The sequence below is a fragment of the Equus asinus genome, unplaced genomic scaffold, assembly GCF_041296235.1.
Source record: "Equus asinus isolate D_3611 breed Donkey unplaced genomic scaffold, EquAss-T2T_v2 contig_193, whole genome shotgun sequence".
NCBI classification, from domain to species: domain Eukaryota; kingdom Metazoa; phylum Chordata; class Mammalia; order Perissodactyla; family Equidae; genus Equus; species Equus asinus.
In genome coordinates, this window is record NW_027224842.1 from 739,898 (window position 1) to 763,006 (window position 23,109).

Below are 23,109 nucleotides of genomic sequence, written 5' to 3' on the forward strand. Positions count from 1 at the left end.
TCGTTGATTGGCAGGAGCTAGTATTCTTTACAAAACTTGTGTACTTTTACTTAGGAAAGGATAGGTGAGTTCTGTAACAACCCTTCTTGCAAAGTTCTCACTAACGTATTGAGTCTCTAACAGAATCCACCGCTGGGAACTTCACCAAAGATCCTGACCTTTACTCTCTGGTTTTAGATCTTCCTGGTTGGTAAATTTTCTTGACTCCTGGCTCCTTTCCTGAGGTTCGTCCACTTAGAACAATGTAGGACTGCAAGCTCTTGCCACTTGAGAAGTAGTGGTTCAACTCTATGATGATGTTGGTCTTGCTTTCTAAGTGTGTGTGTGTGTATGTATGTGTGTATGAGACTGTTGTCTGCATCTTGCCACGTGGGTCAGATTGACTCCTTTCCTTGGAAAAGTTGTCCCTAACCACTTTCTCTGGGCTTTATTTTCACGTCTTGAACAGTGCTGTCCAACAGTAGAATTTCACACTCTATCTAATGAAATTTAAACTTTTTTTAAATACTGACATTTAAAAAAGTAAAAATAAACAATTGAAACTAATTTTTAATGGGATATTTAAACCCATTATAACCAAGATATTACCATTTGTCCAGGCAATCTATATAAAAATTAATAGTGAGATAGTTCACATTTTTTTTTTATTGGGATCAACAAATCCATTTACATAGTCTCCGTTTGTAAGTTGAAACTTTTTACATATGCGGTTTCTGTGTCCCCCACTCAGAACCTGGGCTGACGTGTTAGAGATGAAATAAAGCAGAACAGGCATAAGTAACGATCACTGTCAATCCAGCTCAGCACGAACACTCACCACCGACAAAAAGGCTGTCCCTGAGCAGGGAGTAGAGGCCCCTCGGGGTGACAGGGTGGATCAGCTGGTTCCGCACCCAGGAATGCTGCTCTCTGTCACATGGGGTCTCTGTCACACTCTCCATCATGAGCCATGGGGTCAGGGTGGTAGGTGCAGACAGCTTCCATGCTGGAGGCTGCCCCTTCCTCCGCAGGCCCGGGGAGAGAGGAATGTGGGGACTCTAGAGAGATGTCCCAAATCCTCTGATAATGGGGGCCAGAGGGAGGGAGGAGCAAATTGGCAGTCAGTGGGAAGAGTGAAAACTGGGGTGGTCACCGAAAGTGTTCATGACTCTCAAATGCTCAGAAAAGGGACTTCCCTGAGGGAGATCAGTCTACAGCCCAAGACAAGGGGCCCAGGCTGCTCTTCTTGAACAAGGATCCAAGCAGGGGAGGAGGCAGGAGAAGGACGAGCAGGAGAGACAGCAGGTGGGGTGCGGCTGGCTGGGACTCATCCTGCCGGGAGCTGCTGGCACCAGGGTCTCATCAGGTGCTGCAGGACTCTCTCAGTGGAGTTCAATGTGGCTGAGCTCTTGCTCATGTCTGTCAAATACTGGATGTTGGAGATGGTGGAGTTGAGTGTGAGGGCCTTCAGGTCGTGCCCCTTGGCTGCAAGAAGAGAGGGAGAGAGATGGCCATCACTGAGAGCTGGGCTGAGACCAGATCAGAAGCCTGAACTCAGTATCATCTGTTGCCTTTGCTCCCAGTGGAACCACCACCCAATGCTGCGCTCATCCAAGTTGAAGCCAGCATATCTCTCAGCTCCTCCTCCCTCCCCTGCCGGTAACACCAACTGCACCTACAGATTGCTCCTCAATGCATTCCTTCTGTTCATTCACGTCCCAGGTAGGTCTTATCTTTTCTCACCGGAACCAACACCCTAACATGCTCACTGGATGCATTGTCTAAAGGATGTTCTCTGCCTTGAACATTAGAAGCATTTTTCTGAAATGAAGATCTCACTAGAACACTCCTGCTCTAGCATCACCCGTGGCTCCCTAAGGCCTTCAGGGTTAAGTTCAAACTTCTTGACCTGGCACTCAAAGCCCTTGCACATCTGGCTCCTGCTGACTCTTCAGCCTTATTGATCCATTCACTCTGAGTTAGGCTTTGTGCTTCAGGCAAACAAAATTCCTGTCACTTCTCCCATACACTATGCTGTTTTTGCCTACAGGGCCATTGCTCATGCAATTTCCTCTGCCAGGAACACGCTCCACACCTTATTTCCCTATATAACTCCTACTCCTTCTTAAAGACCCCAATTGGGCAAAACTCCCTCCAGAGAGCTCTTCCAACCCAAAGGATGCCAGGTGCTTCTCCTCAAAACATCCCACCTTGTATTAGAATTTTCTGTTACTTTCACAAGACCAGGGGCTCTCTGAGGGCTGCATCAGATTGAAATATTGCTATAATCCTTGTGATCAGCATGCTTGCCCTCAAAGCAGAATTGCACACCTCGGCTTCCCAGCTGCCCAGTAATAATTGGGCAGTGGAGTTGTGGGGCTGGAGAGCTCCTCTGGGGAAGGAAGAGGGGCCCCCCTAGGCCTGTGGTGGCTTCTGGTTGCTCAAGCAATGAGGAAGTAGGCAGGAACGTGCTGCCCGGCTCAGGAGCTGTGGAAAGGGCTGTCGTCTGGGAGACACAGAGACCCCACACAGTGGGTGAAGCCCCACAGGCTCATCTGCACTCCAACAGTGGCTGTCCCAGGACAACCATTCACAGGTGAGCCATAAATGTGAGTGACAGAAGGAGGGATTGTGTGAGTAGCGGGATGTTCGAGCCTGTGAGTGAGATGAACCCAAGAGAGACAGTGTGCTTGAAGAAGAGAGAGACGCAACAAAGAGACAGGTAGAGGCACAGATAGAGGGGATACCTGGATGGACAGAGGAAGAGCGGACAAATGGAGGGTCACAGGGAAAGCAGGAAGAACAAAGACAAGGAAGAGAAGTTGAGACATGGGAGGAAAGAGGATGGAAGGAGAGAAGAAGGACAAACCGGCGAACAGGCAGGAGGACAGTTGGACAGATTGATACCTGGACAGATGCTCGGGTGGATAGATGGAAGGAAGGAAGGAAAGAATGGAGGGAGCGAGGGAGGGAGGAATGAAGGATAGGAGGAAGAGAGGAAGGAAGGAGTCTGAGAGGAGGGAGAACTGGGAAAGTCACCTGCCCACGTTCAGAGGGTGCTTTAAAGGGAGGGTAAGGCTGAGAATACAGGACCCCTAACTCCCAGGCTTGTGTCCACCTGTCCCAATGCTGCCTGTTATTACTCGTAGAGACGGGCATATGGATGTAAAGGAAACCTTGAGCCCTACCCTCACAACACACAAAACTCAATTCCTGGACACTTTGACCTAAAGGGGAAAGGTAAAATAATGAAACTTCTAGAAGACAACATAAGAAAACATCCTCGGGACCACAGGGTAGAAAAAACTTCTCAAAGAAGACACACACACACTCTCCATACAAGAAATATCGGTAAACTGGGATTCACTAAAATTTAGGCTTTCGGTTCATCATAAGACACATTACAAGAGGGAATTTGCAAGTCACAGGATGCGAAGAGATTGTCCCAGTTCCAATATTCAACAAAGGATTCACATGCAGAATACAGAAAATCTTCAGCATATTTATTAGATAAAATGCAGTGAAAGAGATACATATTAATGCTGCTTATTTTAATGAGCCACATTTATTTGACAAGGACAGTGAACAAAGCAATCTGAAAAGCAGGGGGTGAAAAACGAACAGTAGATAAATAGAATCCCAGGAGGGTTTGGAAAAAGCAAGAGAAGCCCCTTACATAACAGTTCATTGGCCTTAGAAAAGGAAAGTACTACTGGATTCTGTTAGGAAGTCAGAAAGATTGAAATATCTAGTGGCTTCAGCGGAAAAATAAGATAGGAAAAAATAACTATGATAGTTATTTGATTTTCCTCCAAATGACTTTATCCCTTAGAGAGCAAGGCACTTTCCTTTTCAATCATCAACACATCAAAGTTTAATTTCCCTCCATTTAGCCTTTTTCGTGGCCATAGGTTAGAAGCAGCAAAGGGGCTCAGCAGGCTGAACCAGTCTGCAGACATACTCTGTCCTGTTCCACACTGGCTCACACATGTGCAAAGTGGTCGCTTCTCACAAGGGAAAAGCCTGCAGGGCTGAGGGGCAGCCACCCCTTGGACCCTGTTTGTTAGTACCATTGGAAATTTCTCCTGAGTCCCTACTCAAAAAGGAAGTGGGTGGGGGGTAGAATAAGAAGGCCATATATTTGAAGGAAATAGGAGAAAATATTTCATTGTGAAAGTAATAAATGTTGCTTTTCAGAAGTCATGTGTATGTTGAAAGTCTATGTCTTAAGGTACCACAATGAAACAACGTACACCTCATCTTCTCCCTCTTTTATCTGAGCATTAGGTTAAAATCCATGAAATTCCTAAGCTTAAAAAAACACACAAAAATCACAAGGAAAGTTTTGGAGGTCATGGATGTGTTCAGCACTTGGTTGTGGGGATGATATGACAGGTGTATGCATATGTCCAAACTAATCAATACACATATAGAAAACGTGTGCATTTTTTGTCTATTACTCATACCTCAACAGAGCTAAAAATTCAAATAAATTCCTAAGTTTACTTTTTGAGGGTGCATAAAAGTCAAAATTTCTAATAAAATTCAGATTCTTAATTTCTGAACATAAATACCATTCCTGCTTTGATGGGTGACCCCACGACTCTCAAAAAAATCAAGAGCAATTGCTACTGTCAATCTCAGTGGAAGTTATTTTCAACACCTCACCCCCTCCTTTACACCTCATTATTTAAAAACCAAGGAAATAGTCTTCAGCTTTTAAAATGAAGGAGTAAATGAGTCAGCTTGACATTATACTTTATTCAAGATTTAATGTTAAGTAAAGGAAATAACTGAGCATGAGCAGAATCCCTTCCATAACTCATCTTTTCTCCTATGCTGATAATAAAAATGACACTCTACTGAAACATAGTTTGCATGATATATTCTCAAGTAAATACACTTAACTGCTGGACATTTTATTTTGAGATTCTTATTCAATTTCTTCATATTTATCTATAAAACTTATTTGGCATCTTTCATCTTTTTACCATTTTCATCTTTTTAACTTTCGAAGGTTTAACTTTCCAAGAGACTATTTTTTAATGACGAGCTAACTGATGAATTTGTGCACCAACTGTTTTTTTGAGACTGAATATACAAATGGACAAAGGACAGATCATATATGACAGTATAACTCTGACCCCCCAACGTGGGAAGCAAACATCCCAAGAAGCCAAATCACAGCCCCTGCAGCATTCAGCACAGAACAGTCAGCACTTGGTCAGTAACTGCCAGTTTCCAAAACTCTCGTTCTGCTTTCAACACAGGACCGCCAGAGAAAGCCACATGTGCTCCCTAAACCATCACATAGGATGCCTGCCTTCTACTTAGTGAGCTCCAGCTTCCCCGTGTCAACAAATTCCAATCAGGCCACCCCTCCCCCACTCCCCTGACCTCTGCCACCCTCTCCCCTCCCTTTCCCTTCTCTCCTCTTCTTGTGCATGCGACAATCCTCTCCTGTCGCATTACAGTCTCTGCAATATTTTTAACGTGTGATAGACCAGCTCCTCCCTCAGAGTTCTTCCTGGTCCATATTTTCCTAGCTTAGCTTATGCGTTTATTTTTTCCATGTAGGATCATTTATCTAACTCAACAGAAAAGCTCGTTAAAATTTTTATTGGCATTGTATTCAATTTATAAAGTAATGGGACTGACCATTTAATGAAACTTCCTAACTTAAAACATAGACTGACTTTCCATTTGCCAACTATTTTTAATTGAAATTTATAGTGTGATCATTGTAGATTCTACACTGCTGTAAGGAATAACTCCAAAAGTTCCAGTGTACACTTTACCGAGTTCCTTACAATGATAACATTCTGCAAAACTATAGGACGATACCACAGCCAGCTTGTTGGCATTGATGCAATCCACTATCTTATTCAGATTTCTCCAGTTTTACTTGTACTAATTTGTTCCTGTGTATTTAGTTCTGTACAATTTTATCAGATGTGCAAGTTTCTGTATCCATCACAGCTAAAATAATGACCAGTTTAATCACTACAAGGTATTCTTGCATTGCCTATTAAAAAATCAATGGATGTTATTTTTTAGAGCAGTTTTACGTTTACAGCAAAATTTAATGAAATACACAGTGTTCTCATATAGTCCCTGCCCCCACATATGCATAACCTTTCTGTTGTCAATACCCCTCATCAGAGTAGTATACTTTTCACAATTGATGAACATACATAGGCACATCATTATCACTCAAAGTCCATAATTTACATTAAGGTTCACTCTTGGTGTCAGAGATCACTAGGGTATAACTCTGTGGTCCATTTCTGGATTCTCTACTCTGTTCCATTGATTTATGTAGCTGTCCTACAATGAAAATGATGATGCTGTGATTACAGTATGTACAAGGCAATACTAAATATTGTTAAAGTGTTTACTGCCGCATTATTCTTCCTGTCATGATTGTTTTAGCTACTCTCAGCTATGTGCCTTTCTATATAAATTTTAGAAAAAGGTGTCTCTGTCTACAAACTGTGGTGGAATTTTTATTAGAATAATATTAGACCTATAGATCAATTTGGGGATAATTGAGACCTGTCCTCATTATTCCATCCAGTAACATGGTGAGGACTGCAGAATTCTCAGCACGTAACACCTCCTTCCAAACCCCCACACCAGGAGGAGACTCAACCAAACTCTGGCGTGGCTTCTAGCTGCATAAGTCTGTGTAACCGGAATGACTCCAGCCCACCATTAAAATGCCTTCCTGAGAGCTCAAAGCTGACAGAAAAATTTGCTATTTATTTTAGTCAACACCCAATTATAGGCCTCTGATCCCCCTTCTTAGAGTATTTACTAAAGAGGGCTTACAACTGTAGATATGTATCTCTCACAATTCTCTAAAGGACCTAAGAGCCACTCCTTTGAAATACGATCATTAAGACAGATAGAGCCTCTTTCTCTCAACTTCTGAGTGAGGATAGAATCCTAACTTTGATAACTGCAAAGTAACGAACACAGTGGGTCTAATCACAGTTACACTGACCAACCTTTGTACTTTTTTACTTCTTTGACTCTACTGAGCCCTTGAACCCTGCTCCTTCATTCCGTCTTTAAAATTCTAGATTCACCTCCGTACAAATCTGAGCGCAGCTCAGCTTCTGTCAGCTGTTACTGAATAAAATCTGCTTTCACCACTTTAACTAATTTCTGCTGCATTTGTCTTTGACAATAGTAAGGCTCTCAATTTATTTGCATCTTCTTTAATCACTGTAATCGGTATTTTATAATTTTCAGCATCAGATCCTGTACACATGTTCTTGAATTTATGCCTGAATATTTCATGTTCTTCGGAGTGGTTCTAAATAATACAGCATTTTCAAGTTTATCATCTGCAGGTTCCTCATTAGTTGTAGAAATAAAATTGTCTTTTGTGTGTTGATCTTGTACTTTGTACTTGGTGAACTTTTTGTACTCATGTATTAGTTCTGATTTTTTTTTTTTGTAGATTCCCAGAGTTTTTTTACACAGACAACAATGAAACTAGGAATGGTTACATTTTTTCCTTTCTAAACTCTATGGCTTTTATTTCCTTTACTTCTGTTATTGCCAGAAGCTTCAGTATTTTGTTGAATAAGAGTAGTGAAAGTGGTATTCCTTTCCGTGTTCCTTATTGTGGGGAGAATCATTTAGTCTTTCCCTGTTAAGCATGAAGTCAACTGTGCATTTTCTGTAGACGACCTTCAACAAGTGAAAGTAGTTTCCATCTATTTCAAACTTGCTAGAAAATTTTATGACAAACAGGAGTTGGATTGTATCAAATGTTTTCTCTACATCTCTTGCCTATTAACAAGTCTTGCCCTTAAACAAATAGACAGCCAGTTATTTCTCTGGCAAAAATTGGTTTATCTGGGATTAGCAAAGAATAGCCATTTGGAGTGTGCAACCATGGCAAGCCATGCAGGAGCACCCAGCAAGGAAGAGAGGAGAAGCTCTTTTATCTCAGAGTGGGGAAAACTGTGGGGGCTATTGGACACAGTCTTGAGGGCAGTGGCTTTTCATTGGCAGAGTTGTGACAGTCTCTCCTTGGGTTAGTTTCTGACTGGTCAGGAAGAGAAAGTCTTTATTCTTCCTGTTGCACTGCGCCTTTGACATAGGGCATGAGAACTCCCTCTATTAGCCTTCCAACACTATTTCAACTACGTTTCCGTTTATTAACTTTCACATGTCCCCATTTTGATTGCCATCTTTCTCTGAAAGCACTGTTGATCTGCAGTCAGATTTTTCCACTTTCAGTAGCCTCTCGTCCCTTGAGGCCAGGAAGGAGCTTCTCTGGGAGTCATGTCCCAGGTTGGAGGAAAAACACACAGATTGGAAACCTATTGTGGCCACATTTGAGGAACACGGAGTGAGAGGAGGGAGAACTCTCTGGCACTTTTTACCTGAAGTTTGCATGTTATCAAGATCATAGGCATTGGAGATGATCTGAAGTGTCATGTCATCCTCAAAGGTTTGGCAGACAAACTTCCAACAGACCTGGTCCAGACACCTTGGAAACCTTCGCATCAGATACTGTCTGCTTCCATTTGGAGAAATCTTTATTTTTAAGTCACCAAATGATGTGCAGTTCCCCCCAGAGTTTGTGCTTTCTTCAGGTGTGTCGCATGAATCCAAGTCTTGAGTTTTGTGGCAAAAAGCTTGGCTAGCAGCGCCCGATTGAGGAAAATACTATCATCTTGGTTGAGTTTTGTTAGTTTGAAATTTTTGGTAAGTTGTTCCTTGTTTTCAAGTTGTTAAGTTTATGAGAATGGAACTGTTTATATTATTTTCAATGGCTGAAGAACCTGCAGTGATCTATCCCTCTCGTGTGTCTCAGGCCTTTGAGGGTGAAGAGGCTTCCCCAAAGCTTCTTGAGGCAGAACCCTGTTTGCTGTTGGCCCCTAACAGCTTGACTGCATCTGGGTTGGGGAGGAGACAGAGACTTCCAAGAACAAGTTGTTTCTTCTTGAAGGAATGCTGAAGATGCCCAAAGTATGGTACTTTGACATACAAATTATTTGGAGCCAAAAGCAATCGAGAGCCCGCAGATGCAGGAAAAACTCTTGATCTCCACCTTGACTGCTTTAAATGAAGGATAGACTTCCTCTTTGGAAAGGAAATTTATGTTTCTAAAGGAAATTTCCATTAGTAAAAGCATCTGCACCAGAAAGAGAATGACTCTTAGAGAATTTTTTTTTGAGGAAGATTAGCCCTGAGCTAACATTCCCCACCAACCCTCCTCTTTTTGCTTAAAAAGATTGGCCCTGAGCTAACATCCGTGCCCATCCTCCTCTACTTTATACGTGGGATGCCTGCCACAGCATGGCTCAATAAGTGTTGTGTAGGTCCGCACCTGGGATCTGAACTGGTGAACCCCAGGCCATCAAAGCAGAATGTGTGAATTTAACCCGTGTGCCACCAGGCCAGCCCCTACAGAATTTTTTTTTTTTTTTTAGGAAGATTAGCCCTGAGCTAACTGCTGCCAATCCTCCTCTTTTTGCTGAGGAAGACTGGCCCTGAGCTAGCATCCACGCCCATCTTCCTCTGCTTTATATGTGGGACACCTGCCACAGCCTGGCGTGCCAAGTAGTGCCATGTCTGCACCTGGGATCAGAACCGGCAAACCCCAGGCCACCAAAGTGGAACGTGCGCACTTAACCAGTGAACCACCAGGCCAACCCCTAGAGAATTTTTTTAACTGAGAGATTTATCTGCATAACAAGGCAAGCTTTATTTATTATACATTTTCTCCCTTCATCTTCCCATAATTTTCCTTCAGCCACTTCCTGCTGCTGCTCACCCAGATGGCTTCCTGCTTCCAAGCTCCCCCATGTGCACCCAGTGTGGACTGGACTTGCAACTGGCAGCTGGTGTGGAGCTGCCTGCTCGAGGGCTGCAGAGCCCCATCCTAAGTCTCATCCCCACCATGACCTACCTGGCCAGCAATACTCAGGATCTGCCTCCACTGCACAGGATTGGGGCAGCTGCACTGATGGTTCAGATTGTGGGCAGTACCCAGCCCAATTCCCACTCACTTTTGTTGACCACACGCCTGTGCTGTTTGCAGATGGTACAGATTTAAAAGAGAAGTCATATCCTGCTGTTAAAGGGGAACTGTTGGACTGACTTGAGGGATTTTTCAACACCTGTAAAACTAAAGAGAAGCTGGGAGAATTATCAGAAGAGTTCTACAAAAATGAACTACTATCGATTGAAATGTTGAATATACATGTCCCTGCAGTTGCTAAATTGAGACGTCTTTTAGACAGTTCTCCTAGGGAAGATTTACTAGACATTCTGACATCACTTATCCAAACAAGCAACAGAAATGCTCCAAATTTTAGATACTGTGACTCTGGAGGATACTGTCCAAGATGATGATACCACTGCTGGTGAAACAAATGCAAGAATTGAAATTGCTTTAAAAAAACAGAAAACTTGGGGCCGGCCTGGTTGCACAGTGGTTAGGTTTGCGTGTTCTCCTTCAGTGGCCTGGAGTTTGCCGGTTCAGATCCTGGGTGCAGACCTATGCACCGCTCATCAAGCCGTGCTGTGGCAGGAGTCCCACATATAACGTAGAGGAAGATGGGCATGGATGTCAGCACAGGGCCAGTCTTCCTCAGCAAAAAGAGGAGGATTGGTGGCAGATGTTAGTCAGGGCTAATCTTCCTCAAAAAAAAAATTATAACAATAAAACAGAAAAAGTGAGAAAGATGATAATAAATGCATTATATGAATATGCCTCAATAGGATTTCACACATCCTAGGTACTTTATTTTCTGGCACATTGTTATGGGATATCATGCAGGTGATTTCGACATATCCTGTGTGTTTTCCATGCGTGTCCGACACCTGATTCTGGCGTGTCCGGCAGGTAGTTTCAGTGAATCAGGCACCTGGTTCCGGCGTATCCAACAGGTGGTCCCGGCATGTCTGGTAGGCGATTCCAGCACATGTGACATGTGGTTCCGGCGTATCCGGCAGGGGATTTCGACGTGTCCGGCAGGTGGTTCCAGCATGTCCAGCACCTGGTTCTGGCATGTTTTGCAGGTGGTTCCGTCATGTCGGCACCTGGTTTTGGCATGTGCGACACCTGTGTCTGGTGTATCTGGCAGGTGGTACTCACAAGACTGGCAGGTGGTTCAGATGTGTCTGGCACCTGGTTTTGGCATGTGCGACACCTGCGTCTGGTGTATCCAGCAAGTGGTTCTCACAAGACTGACAGGTGGTTCAGCTGTGTCAAGCAGGTGGTTCTGGCATTTCAGGCACCTGGTTCTGGCTTCTGCTGTACCTGTTTCTGGTGTATCCATCACATGGTTCCAGCGTGGCTGGCACATGGTTCTGGCATATTCGGCAGGTGGCTTCAGCGTACTGGGTGCCTGGTTCCGGCGTATCTGACAGTGGGTTCCATGGTTTCTGGCAGGTGGTTCCTGCGTGTCTGGCATGTGGTTCCGGTACGCTCTGAATGTGGTTCCAGCATGTCCGTCTGGCGGCTACCATGTGTCCAGGACCTGATTCCATCGTGTGCGGTTGGTACTTTCAGAGTGTCCAGGTGTTGGTTCCAGCATGTCTGGCCGTTGGTTCCTGCATGTCCAGGGGTGATTCCGGTGTGTCCGGCAGGTTGTTCCCGCCTTTTCCAGAAATTGCTTCTGGTGTACCCAGGACCTGGTTCTGGTGTATCCGGCAGGAGATTTTGGCGTGTCCAGCAGGTTGTTCCAATGTGTTACGCTGATGGTTCCGGCCTCCGTGGCAGGTGTTTGTGGCATGTCTGGCACCTGATTCTGGCGTATACGGCAGGTGGTTTCAGAGTATCTGGTACCTGGGTGCGGCACATCCAACAGGTGGTTCCGAAGTGTCTGGCAGGTGGTTCCGAAGTGTCTAGCATGTGGTTCTAGTACGTTCGGAAGATGGCTCAGGCGTGACCGTTGGGTGCTTCAGGCATGTGCGGGAGTTGGTTCTGGCGTGTCAGAGTCATGGTCCCAGCATGTCCGTCATTTGGTTCCAGGTGGTTCTGGCTTGTCTGGTGGGTGCTTCCAGTGTGTCTGGCGGGTCGTTCTGACATGTCTGTGTGGTGGTTCCAGAGTGTGTGGCGGGTGGTTACGGCATGTCTACCAGGTTTTTCCAGCACCCAAGGTGCCTGGTTCCAGCGTATCAGGCAGGTGATTTTGGCGTGTCCAGCAGGTGGTTCAGGTCTGTCCGGGAGATGGTTCCGGCGTGTCCAACATGTGGTTCTGGCATATCTGAGAGGTGGCTCCGGTGTGTCCGGCAGGTGGTCCCATTCTCTCTGGCACATGGTTATGGGGTATCATGCAGGTGATTTCAACGTGCCCTGTCGGTTGTCGAGGCCTGTCTGACACCTGGTTCTTGTGTGCCCGGCAGGTAGTTTCAGTGAATCAGGCACCTGGTTCTGGCATATCTAACAGGTGGTCCCGGCATGTCTGGTACGTGATTCCCGCCTGTGCAGCACATGGTTCCGGCGTATCCGGCAGGTGATTTCGACGTGAGCGGCAGGTGGTTCCAGCATGTCAGGCACCTGGTTCTGGCATGTCTTGCAGGTGACTCACTCGTGTCTGGGACTTGGTTCTGGCATTTCTTTAAGGTGGTTCATTCATGTCCAGCACCTGGTTTTGGCGTGTACAACACCTGTTTCTGGAGTTCTTGGCAGGTGGTTCTCACAAGACTGGCAGGTGCTTCAGGCGTGTCCAGCAGGTGGTTCTGGCATGTCGGGCACCTGATTCTGGTGTGCCCAGCATGTGGTTCCAGACTGTCTGTCAAGTGGTTCAAGCTGGTCTAGCAGGTGTTTCAGGTGTGTCCAGCAGCTGTTTCAGGCGTGTCCGGCACCTGGTTCTGGCCTGTGCTGGACCTGTTTCTGGTGTATCCGTCACATGGTTCCAGCGTGTCTGGCACATGGTTCTGGCATATTCGGTAGGTGGCTTCAGCATACTGGGAGCCTGGTTCCGGTGTATCTCACAGTTGGTTCCATGGTGTCTGGCAGGTGGTTCCTGTGTGTCTGGCATATGGTTCTGGTACATTCGAAAGGTGGTTCCGGCATGTTCAGCAGGTTGCAACAGTGTGTCTGGGACCTGATTCCATCCTGTCCGGTTGATGCTTTCAGAGTGTCCTGGCTTTGGTTCCGGCCTGTCTTGCAATTAGTTCCCACATGTCCGGTGGGTGATTCTGGCGTGTCTGGCAGATTTTCCAGCCTTTTCCAGAAATTGGTACTGGCGTATCCAGGACCTGGTTCCGGTGTATCTGGCAGGTGATTTTGGCGTATCCAGCCGGTTGTTCTGGCGTATTAGGATGGTGGTTCCAGCTTGTGTGGCAGGTGTTTGTGGCGTGTCTGGCACCTGGTTCTGGCATATTTGGGAGGTGGTTTCAGTGTATCTGGTACTTGGTTCTGGGATATCCAACAGGTGGTTCCGAAGTGTGTGGCATGTGGTTCTGGTAGGTTCAGAAGATGGTTCCGGCCTGTCCGTTAGGTGCTTCCAGCATGTCTGGAAGTTGGTTCTGGTGTGTCAGACTCATGTTTCCAGTGTGTCCAGTGGGTGGTTCCAGGTGGATCTGGTGTGTCCGGTGGGTGCTTCCGGTGAGTCTGCTGGGTCATTATGGGATGTCTGTGTGGTGGTTCCAGAGTGTTCGGCGGGTGCTTTCGGCATGCCTGTCGGGTTTTTCCAGCCTCTAAGGTGCCTGGTTCAAGCATATCCAGCAGGTGAGTTCTTTCTCAGCTTCCTAAAGAGCTGGAAGCAAGACAGTTTGTGGCTTGTCTCCGCTTGAGGGATGGAGGCAGTGCTTTGTGCCGTCCACCTCTCGAGCAATATAGGGCATGGTTGAGAGCAAATGGGCCTTTCTGACATAGGGGCTTTCTGACACTCTCTCCACGAATGCACAAGGACAGTTGGTTAAAAGCCTCTTGTCTCTATCCTCCTAAGCTTGTGGAATCACAATCATTCGGGCCTTGGCCCCCTTGCTTAAGGGGAAGATGTAGCCATTACCCCTGAGCCGGGTTGGCAAGAGGGAAATGTGGCAGAAGCAGAAGTTCTAAAGCAGCGAGTTAAGGGCTGGGAGGAAATGGCGTTCAGCTGCCTGTGTATGAGAGGTTCCCAATATGCTATAAGAGCACTGTGGAAAGCGACTTCTTTCTCAGCTTCCTAAAGAGCTGGAAGCAAGATGGTTTGTGTCTTGTCTCCCCTTGAGGGATGGAGGCAGTGCTTTGTGCCTTCCACCTCTAGAGCAATGTAGGGCACGGCTGAGAGCAAAGGGGCCTTTCTTCCATAGGTGCTTTCTGACACTCTCTCCTCCAGTGCACAAAAGCAGTTGGTTAAAAGCCTATTGTCTCTCTCCTCCTAAGCATGTGGATGCACAATCATTCGGGCCTCAGCCTCCTTGCTTAAGGAGAAGATGTAGGCATTTTGTCTGAGCCGGGTTGGCAAGATGGAAATGCCCCAAAAGCAGAAGTTCTAAAGCAATGAGTTAAGGGCTCCAAATAAACAGCATTTCAGGTGCCTTTGTATGAGATGTTCAAGGTACACTATAAGAACAGTGTGGCAAGTGAGTTCTTTCTCAGCTTCCTAAAGAGCTGGAAGCAAGATGGATTATTGCTCATCTCCCCTTGAGGGTTGGAGGCAGTGTTTTGTGCCTTGCAATTTTAGGGCAATGTAGGACTCTGCTGAGCAAACTTGGCCTTTCTTCCATAGCTGCTTTGTGAACACTCTCTCCACCCATGCACAAGGGCGGCATGAGAGGTTGCCAGTATGCTGTAAGAGCACTGTGGAAAGCGAGTTTTTCTTAACTTCCAAAGAGTGGTTGGTTAAAATCCTATTGTCTCTCTCCTCCTAAGCATGTGGAAGGACAATCATTCGTGCCTCAGCCGAATGATTCGGGCGGGACTTGTGTGACCCACCTGCCTTAAATGCTGGAACCAACTGTTGGACACTTCAGAAGCATCATCTGGAAACGGTGGAACCACCCATCGCAGATGTGAGAATCAGGTCCAAAACGTGCCAGAAGCACCTGCAGGACACACCAGAACCATCTGACTCAAACGCCAAAATCACCTGCCGGATACACAAGAACCACTTGATGGACACTCCAGAATCACATGACGGGCATGAAAGAACCATCTCTCAGAGTGCCAGAACCATGTGCTGGAAATGCCGGAACCACATCACTGACAGACATGAACCACCTGCTGGACACGCCTGAACCACCTGCTTCACTCGCTGGAACCACCTTCTGGACAAGCCAAAATCACCTGCCGGATACACTGGAACCAGGCCCCTTAGAAGCCGGAAAAAGCCAACAGACATGCCAGAAGCACCTGCCGCACACTCTGGAACCACCATACAGACATGCCTGAATGACCCGCCATACACACCAGAAGCACCCACCAGACACGCCAGAACCACCTGGAACCACCCACCGGACACACTGGAACCATGACACTGACACGCCAGAACCACCTTGCAGACATGTCAGAAGCACCCAAAGGACATGCTGGAACCATCTTCCGAACGTACCAGAACCACATGCCAGACACACAGGAACCACCTGTCACACACTTCGCAACCACCTGTTGGATATGCCGAGACCATGTGCCAGATACACTGAAACCACCTCCCGAATACGCCAGAACCAGGTGCTGGCCATGCCACAAACACCTGCCAGACAAGCCGGAACCACCAGCCTAACACGCCAGCACAACCTGCCGGACATGCCAAAATCACCTGCTGGATAAACCGGAACCAGGTCCTGGATACGCCAGAACCAATTTCCAGAAAAGGCCAGAGCAACCTGCCAGACAGCCTGGAATCCCCCGCCAGGCATGCGGGAACCAACTGTCAAACACGCCGGAACCAACACCTGGACACAGTGAACGCACCAACCACACACAAAGGAATCAGGTTCCGGACACATGGTAGCCACCAGTCGGACACGCCGGAACCACCTTCAGAACATACTGGAACCATATGCCAGACACACAGGAACTACCTGCCAGACACCACGGAACCAACGGTCAGATACGATGGAACCAGGCGCCCAGTACGCTGAAGCCACCTGCTGAACACGCCCAAACACTGTGCTGGACATGCCAGATCCATATGATGGATACACCAGAAACAGGTCCAGCACAGGCCAGAACCAGGTTCCAGAAACAGCTGAAACAGCGGCTGGACACACCTGAACCACCTGTTAGACCAGCCTGAACCACTAGATGGAGAATCCTGAACCACATGCCAGGCACACTGTAACCAGGTGCCCGACACGCGAGAACCACCTTCTGGACACGTCTGAACCACCTACAAGTCTTGTGAGAAACACCTGCCGGATACACCAGATACAGGTGTCGCACACACCGAAACCAGGTGATGGACATGACTGACCACCTGCAAGACATGCCAGAACCAGACATGCCAGATGGGGAAGAGGTGATTTTGGGGGAGAGGAGCTTTGTAGATTTCTCACTTGGGCACTTACCTGTTTTGTTCTCCATCCAGGGTTTTTCCTGGGAGCAAGTTCTTGAGAAATCTATAATGAAAAGTATGAGCTATCTACATAGGGAGAACTCAGACTTCGTTCAGCAATTTCCTGGGCGTCTGGAGACTCGATAGAATACTTTTTTCTTTTTCCATTGCCAACACCCATGCCCATTCAGGCCTATGTGAGTTTTTACAATGCTCCTCCAACTGGTCTCCAGGCCTCCAGCGTGCCTCATTTCTCTTCATCGTAGAGGACAATAGCAGATCAATGTTTCTGAGGCATGGCTCCACCAGTGCCCTCTCTGATGCGGAAACCTTCCTCTCACTGCCTACCTGATAGACTCCAACTCTCTGCCTTAGCACTCAAGGGCCCCTCCGCCTTTCATGTATCCCACAGTCCTGCCAAACCGAACAGTACCCACTACCCAAAAACACACATTGCATTCTTCTCTTTCACCTCTGCCTGATCAGATGATGGACTTGAAACAAAGCCATCATTTGCTAGTTAAGTGACTTTTGCACAGGTCATTTCACCTCCCTGACCCTCAGTTTCTGCATATATAAGTGATGAATAGTAAGAGTCACCTCATATTGTTCTTATAAAGAATTAAAATTGACTTAGAGAGCATATGCAAAAACAGCTGGCTCCCTGCCTGACATGCTGCAGTCACCAATAATTATTCGGATCTAAATATTGGCTCATGCCATGCCCTGCTTCTTTTCCTATTAAAACCTTATCCTTCAAAAATCGGTGTGTACCCTTTCTTGAAGACCAGCCCAAGGTGTAAACTGAAGTTCATTTTCCTAAGCTGCTCAGTAACATTTATAACGCAAAGTCTAATGCGTTAGACCGTTGTTTTTTTTTTTTAAGCAAAAGAAGCTAACTCTGGCTAACTTCAGTTTTCTTATTAAAGAAATTGACTAGAAGGATTTACGGTAACTCACATAACTGAAGGGAATTTTTGAAAAAATCAACAAACAAAAAGCAAAAATAAGCTTTGGAAGACACAATAGAGCACAGTGTATAGTTATTATTACTGCCGTTCACCAAATATTGTCGGCTCTTCTCTGGCACACAGAAGGGATGTATCTTCTTGGCCCCTTAAAGTCAAATGTGACTTTGTGAGCCTTTGGCAAATGAAACTTGAGCAAAAATGAGGCTGTCTCTTCCAGACAAACCTTTGGCAAACAGTAGGAGTGTGTTTTTCCTGCCTGGCAGTTGTGCAAGAAGTTGGATCGAGCATCTTTTAGCTGCCATCTACTCAATCCTCCAGACTGAGCAAGGATAATACAGAGCCAGCTCCTGATGACATGGAGCATGTTCGAGAAATAAACCTTGGTTATTTTTAGCTGAGACTTAGGAGTTTGTTGTGAATACAGCACAACATGGACTATCTGACTGGTGAAAACATATGTAGGGGAGGAAGACATTTCCTCTTCCCAAATGTGGGTTCGTCTGGCTGGAGAACGAATTAAATTCACATGAGACAGAAAAGCAAGAGAAAATTAAACAAAGCTTTATGAGGAACCGTGGCCCGGTGCCTTTCTTCCCGAAGGAAGAAAGGGCACCAAAGAAGTGGGGTGCACATAGTGGTTATATACCGCCAAATGGGGTGTTTCACATGTGATTGAAATGTCCCTCCCACAATAGTCACAAGATTGCCCTGTCGGCACTTGATGGACACAGCAGGTAGTGGGTCTGCTATCTCAGTGGGCATAGCAGGACTCAAGTCGATTGTCTGGAGCTGGGCGGTCACAGGTGAGCTCAGCAATCAGTTCCTAGCCTAAGGAAAGATGCTTAATCCTTAAGAAATGCCAACGTTGGGAGGGGGAGGAAAGTCAGTTACAGGAGGTTACCAGACTAGCACAATAAAATGCAGATTTAAGTCCTTGCCTTTGGTATTGATTAAGAGTTTTTAGAGAGAAGGTCATCTCCTTTCTTCTTCCTGGTACAGGGAGGGAGGCAACTTTTACAGATAGAGATTTACCTTACAAATGTAAATGTGCCCTAACAAAGGGCAAGTTCCATTCCTCCTTCCCTGTCCCAGTTTCTCAAAAGCAATCAGCCTCAAATAATCCTGATGCCAAAGAGACATATCTTGGGGTGGCCATTTCCAGGTCCCCACACATACATATTACCAATTTCCTGTGCTGTTGACCAAAATGACTTCAGTGAGCCAATATTAGAATTCCTTTTCACAAAGGTGGATAAGTGACAGATTAGAAGTCTACACTGTCCCAGGAGTGTAGACAGATACCATGCTTATATATAGCAAAAATATTTCCTCATTTTGTCCTTTACCTGTCAATAAAAAAGCATATCTATAGAAATTTGGAGGTAAAGCTCCAGACAAAACCAACATGGTGACAAGGAGGAACATTACATACTTGTAAAAGGAGCGACAGATGAGAAAATAATAATAATGGCTGGGAACTTATAGAACCTTGCATTGAAAGGGATCTCATATGGAACTCAGGAAATATTTATAGCTGAAAGCACTACATGACAAAATCTGGTGGATGGAATTAAACAATACTTAGAAGAAAGATACCTTCAACATACGTATCTAAAAAGAAAAATTAGAAACCAATGAGCTACTTGTTCAAGAAGCTAGACAAAGAGCAAGACAGTAAAGTCAGGAAGAAAGGAAATGAGAAAGAGAAATGCCAAACCTTTGTTTCTATTTATTTGCTCTTTATTTATTGCTATGGACTGAATTCTCTCTCCCCACCATTCATATATGGAAGCCCTGACCCCCCCTTGTGACCATGTCCAGACACAAGGTCTTTAGGAAGTAATTATGGTGAAAATGAAGTCATAATGGTGGAACCTAAATCAGATAGGACTGCGGCCTCATCAGAAGTGGAAGAGATCTCTCTTTCTGTTTCTTCACACGCATACACACACCCCACCATCTGAGGACTCAGTGAGAAGGGGACCTTATGCAAGCTGAGGAGAGAGCCCTCGCCAGAACCTGACCATGCTGGCATCCTGCTCTCAGGCTTCCAGCCCCCAGAATGGTGAGAAAATAAATTTCTGTTGTTTAAGTCACCCACGCTATGGCATTTTGTTATGGGAACCCAAGCTAAGATGCTTATCTTTCACAGTTTGTTCCTAGGTTCTGGTACCAATTCCAATGTGTGTGGGGTTGTGGGTCGGGGGAGTCCCCCCCACCAACAAGCAATTCTTGGGACACCAGCTGGGTGTCCTACAACTCAACTCGATTCTGACACTATGTACCCAGAGACAGCATCACACCCCACAGGTTAAGGGTTCAGCCCCACAAGACTGCCCCCACTGCAGGTGCCAACAGCAAGTCTAGGTTGTCGCCTATGCTTCTGAGCAACTGGCTGTCAGTAGGAGGTTCCCAAGACTCTCTACTCCGGTTCGACGAATTTGCTAGGGTGGCTCACAGAACTCAGAGAAACCTCTTACTTACTAGATTACCTGTTTATTAGAAAAGGATATGACTCGGGAATAGCTCGATGGAACAGACGCATAGGGCAAGACATGGGGAAAGGGCACTGAGCTTCCACGCCCTCTCCAGGTAACCACTCTCCCAGAACCTGCACGTGGCCACCAACCTGGATGCTCTTGGAAATCTGTCCTTTTGGGTTTTTATGCATAAGCCGTTTATTTATTCTCTTACCCTCGGCTGCTGTTTTTCCTTCCCCATTTATAGCCCAAAGCCAATCAAAGAAGGACATGTGCAGTGTGATGCTGTTCCTGCACATTTTTTAAGTGCATAACAATGTAAGAATTTGTTAACGGAGACATACACATGTATGTCTTGACTCTGCATAAAAATGTAATCTTTTGTTAATGGAGCCATGCACATGGATATTCTTGGAATCATAAAGAATGTAATTAATTTTAGGATATTGATACCTATGATGAGGGAGGGAGGAGAACGGGATGGAAATGTGAATTTTAGGTGTGACGGCAACATTTTGCTTCTTAAAAACAGAGATATCGTTGTGGGCTGAATCATGTCCCTGAAAATTCATATGTTGAAGTCCTAACTCCAGGACCTCAAAATAGGGCTGTATTTGGAGAGAGGGCCTCTAAAGAGGTAATTAAGGTAAAGTGAGGTCACATGGGTAGGCTCCAATCCAATGTGACTGATAGTCACGTAAGAAGAGAAGATTAGAACTCAGACACACACAGAGGGAAGACCGTCTGAGGACACAGGGAGAAGCGGCCGGGGAGAGAGGCCTCAGAAGAGACTATACCGGCCAACGCCTTGATCTTGAACTTCAGCCTCCAGAACCGTGAGAAAATAAATTTCTATTGTTTAAGCCACCCTACGTGTGGTATTTTGTCATGGCAGCCCCAGCAAATGAATGCAACATCGGAAGCAAATAGGGCAGAATTTAACGTCTGTTCTTTCTGGGTATTGGGGCCGGAGATAGAGGTCATACTATGTACTCTTCTGCATATTTGAAATATTTCCATAATAGTTAAGAAAATAACAAGCAGATCCCAAAAAAGAATAACCAGAGAGTAGAAATTTATGTGTGATTACCTTACAGGCCAAGGTGGGTTTCGTGTTGGGCAGGTGGTTCTCTTCCACAGGGTGTGTCAGTCACCCATGAATTCCCGTCTCTTGGCTCTGCCATTCCTGATGCCTGTATCATTGTCTGCAACCAATCTGCACAAGGAGAAAGAAGGAACACGGAGAAGACACACCTGCTTTCAAAAGTTCCAACCTGGAAATGGCACACACCACTTCCACTCCCATTGCATTGGCTGAAACATAGTCACACGCCACACCTCACTGCAAGTTGCTGGGTGACTGCCTTCCTGGGCACCCAGGACAAGGATGTGGACAAACAGCCAGTAGTCCCACCCACAATGTCATCAGGTTGACCCTGGTCTTCATGCTGCTGCTCAGTCTACAGCGTGTCTGCCAGCTCTATGGTTAGGGTTTAGATATTTTACAAAGTCGCGGGGTTGGGGGTCATGGTTTGGGACTTCAAAGAGGAGGAAGCCGATTCACAAGGAGACAGGAAACCAAATGTTTGCTGGGCCATCTCTAAACAAATGAGAGAGAACTTGTGTAAAATGGGCCCGGCTAGGTACCTTCTTCTCTACCACATCTAGAGTTCCCTACGTTGACAGCTCCTTCCTGGAACAGGCCTTCTGTCTTAAATTCTTTTAGGCAGTTAGGGGCGAGGCCAAAGTTTCTTTTATATATAAATTTTATGTGTATATATGTAATTTATAGAACTAAATAAATGAATTTAAATATAGATACAATGGATTATATATTCTATTATATATCAATATTAATATATATTATATATATACAGATAATCTCCTTGGTTCTCCAGAGAACCCTGACAAATACAGGAGGAGTTAATATTCTTTTATCGATGGCATTTACATTTAATCATTTGAAATTCTTAGTTATGACATTGTTATGGCTTGCAAGGAAGTGTCCTTTTCAGTGTTTCATTTAGAGGCCTCAAGATACCAATTTTAAAAAGTTTCCCATTTTATTTGTTTGGTTTGATAGGCTTTTTCCAATTGAGTGCACAGATAAACCAATTTAGGTATTTCAAAGGAGCCCCATTTAGGCCAGCGAAGCTTTAAATCACCCTGAGTAATCTGAGCCCAGTGGGACAGAAATCTACATGTAGAAGGTCTGTATTCTTTAAAGACAAAACCAGCAGGAGTCCCAGAGTGGGGCTGTTCTTCGGTGGTCCTCTTAGAAAATGGACTTCTCATTTGTATGAACTTACCAAAGGATCAAAGGCCCAGAAAAGGAGTGAAAGAAACAGAAGTTTCTAACAAAGCTGACAATGGAAGGATGGCCAGAACCAGTATCAAAGGACGCCTACATAAAGAGTCTGGACCTCTACCAAAAATGGGTGGTCCAGGCCCAGGAGGACTTACCACCAGGAACCAGAGCCACCAGGAGGAGACGACAGAGCACAAAAGATTCTTTGCAGGCACCTTGCTTGTGTCTGTGAAGTGGCACCAGAATTGAAGGTCAGTAGCTAGGGATCCCACTTCTGTCACCAAGTAAAGTCAGCAAATAAGAGGCATAAACTGCAAAAGAACCAAAAAGTTTATTTGGGGTCTCAAGAATTGCAATTCAGGAGATGTAGATTCGAGTAGAAGCTCAAATGTGCTCCTAGGAAGACAAAGGAGGCAGGGGTATATAAAAGGAAAGGACACAGGCTTACAAAGGTCTACAGTGAACAGTTAATGACTGGTTCTGGCATGGGGTGAGCTGACTTGCCAGAACATAGTTGGTCCTAGGCAGACTGCCCCTTCTTGGAATGAGGAAATACTTCAAGATGTGACCTCTGCTGTCAGGTAAAGCTCAAAAGTTCAGTTAACGTCTGGTGGTGGATGTGGTGTACAAGCATAAGCCCCACTTCCTTAATGGCCTCCCAGCTCCATTTTAGAAGCCTTGAAAATGGTACTCCATTTTGTCATTGTCATCCACCACAGTCACGCACCATGTAACAATATTAACGATGTTTCGGTCACTAATGGACCACATACATGAGAGTGGTCCCATACGGGTAGCACCACATAGCCTGGGTGTGTAGTAGGCTCTACCACTTAGGTTTGTGTAAGTACACTGTGTGATGTTCACACAACAGTGAAAGTGCCTAATGATGCATTTCTCAAAACACGTCC

The 23,109-nt window shown here is 45.7% G+C and overlaps 1 long non-coding RNA gene across 1 annotated transcript; it reads right to left on the reverse strand.

Annotated features, from left to right (window-relative positions):
- Nucleotides 1–1,305: 1,305 nt before the first annotated feature.
- Nucleotides 1,306–22,500, reverse strand: LOC139043170 (uncharacterized). Its single transcript, XR_011500247.1, has 3 exons — nt 22,354–22,500; nt 20,981–21,106; nt 1,306–1,464 (listed from the first exon to the last, which is right to left on the reverse strand). It is a non-coding gene; the product is annotated as an uncharacterized lncRNA (long non-coding RNA).
- Between the last annotated feature and the right edge of the window lie 609 nt (nt 22,501–23,109).